The sequence below is a fragment of the Periplaneta americana genome, chromosome 11 (genome assembly GCF_040183065.1).
Source record: "Periplaneta americana isolate PAMFEO1 chromosome 11, P.americana_PAMFEO1_priV1, whole genome shotgun sequence".
NCBI lineage: Eukaryota > Metazoa > Arthropoda > Insecta > Blattodea > Blattidae > Periplaneta > Periplaneta americana.
Window position 1 is genome coordinate 160,847,182 of NC_091127.1, and position 2,211 is coordinate 160,849,392.

Genomic DNA, 2,211 nt, shown 5'->3' on the forward strand with positions numbered 1-2,211 from the left:
AGAAAGAAAGAAAGAAAGAAAGAAAGGGAGAGAAAGAAGGAAAGAAAGAAAGAAAGAAAGAAAAGAAAGAAAGAAAGAAGGAAAGAAAGAAAGAAAGAAATACAAATTCTTACATTGGACATATTTTAATATAGGTCTTTACTTTATGCCTTTCGCTGAATTGATTAAACAATAGTAAAGTTATTAGTCAATCAGGTAATAAAAGGTTATTCAAAAGTCACGGAACATATGGAAGTCCTGCGACCTAGTTAAGGGACACTAGAACAGAGTTTTGAAATTTTTACATGCAGACACTGTTTCACGGGAAATTCATGTTATCTAGGCTAGTTTAAACAGAGCAAATTTATGAAAACGAGACCTTTATTTATTAATTAATATTTTTATTAACATAATTTATTTACTTCCTAATTTTGAAGATACTTAAAATATCTCAACGTTAGACCTCGGATAATATATGCATGGACACGTACGAATATTTTCACTGAATTTTGTGGAAACTGCAGGCACATGCAGAAATTTGAATCTCAAAAATGTAGTTTCGAGGAAAAGGCAAATTTGTTAAAAGAGTACAGTACTGATATACAGGGTGTCCGGGACAAAATTTACCAAAAAGAAAGTTTAATAACTCACCAAATAATTGATGGATGAAAATGCTGTTTGCGGGAATTGACAAAGGGACTTCCAAAGTTTCGAATGACCACTAATAAATTTCTATGTGTGCACCTCTTGTAGCACGACAGATGTCCAGGCGATATTCAAGTTCTTGCCATGTGTTTCGTAACATCTCTGGAGTAACAGTTGCACAAGCAGCGACAATTCTCCGACGCAGATCCTCCAAATCTGCCACTACAGTCTTGTACACAATGTCTTTTATGTATCCCCAATTATGCCTGTTGACGATCCCACAGACGTGGAAGGTGGCCTCATCACTAAACACGACCATCTGCAGATATCCATTTTCAATATCAATTTTCAACAGCATGTCACTAGCGAAATCATATCGTGCAGGCAAGTCGTTTGGTTTCAACTTTTGAACCAATTGAATCTTGTATGCTTTCTATGCCAAGTTGTTATTGTGTGCCTATCTGGTGGTTGCTTCTCAGGCCACTGTTGTCTAAATCTTCTCTCCACTACCTTCGGATACTTGAATTCGGCAAGGCAATAGCAGCATTGAACTTTTTGTTGCACTGTGAACGCCATTTTAATTACAGCTATGTCAACAACAATGACCAAATGTTGCCAACATCACACATAAAACTTAAAATGTCCGTCTTTCATTTGCCGCAAATTTCATTTTCCTATCTCCATTATTACGCGAGTTATTAAACTTTCTTATTGGTAAATTTTGTCCCGGACTATGAAGCAGGCCTATATAAAATTGCTCCTGGACCTCAAAAAAGACGTAGAGGCTAAAAAAAAAAAACTCCGCTTATTATCAACTTCATAAGTGCCCAATCAATATTTTCGTACAAAAAATCTTATTTTGACGTAAAACTATGAGACCCTATCGCATATTTATGGCACTTAAAATAAGCCTGTCCCTTATACAGGGCTCCAGGAAAACCTGTCCACTTCTCAACCATGTTGAATTTCCATACCTGATTCTACATATTTTGATCCCGTCTGTCTTCTCTCGTGCTACTTGGACGACATTTTCGGAACACTCTATACATTGTACCAAGTGCGATAAATGCTTACTTTATTTAAAATATATGAGCAGTGGGATATATTATGGAGTGATATAACTTGACGATCATGGGAAGAAAATATGACGGGAATGTAACAAGATAATTAAGACCAAAGAATAGAAGAAGGGCGGTATTGCAGTTTCGAAGTTATAAATTTTGCGTATTACACAAAAGACATTAATATTTTGTCGAAAATAGGCTATATTTAAATTTCAATTACACTTATTAGTAATATTATTGATTTCAATAATAACATATAAAAAATCTTACTATCTACACACAATTGGCTTACTGACCTTGAATAACAATAGGAGCACAATTTTTTACCACTATCCAATCATGTTTAACTCAAAAGTGGCGTTGCGGGCAGATAGGTGTGCTTGTTTGAAACAAGAGACCCATTTCATAATGATCTGCAGTTATCTCAGTATTTAACTAACATCGCTAATATGGACGGATTTTCAATGTTAGTTCATGTTCAAAGGTATTATTTGTTCGATGTCTGGTTCTTATACATTTTAAT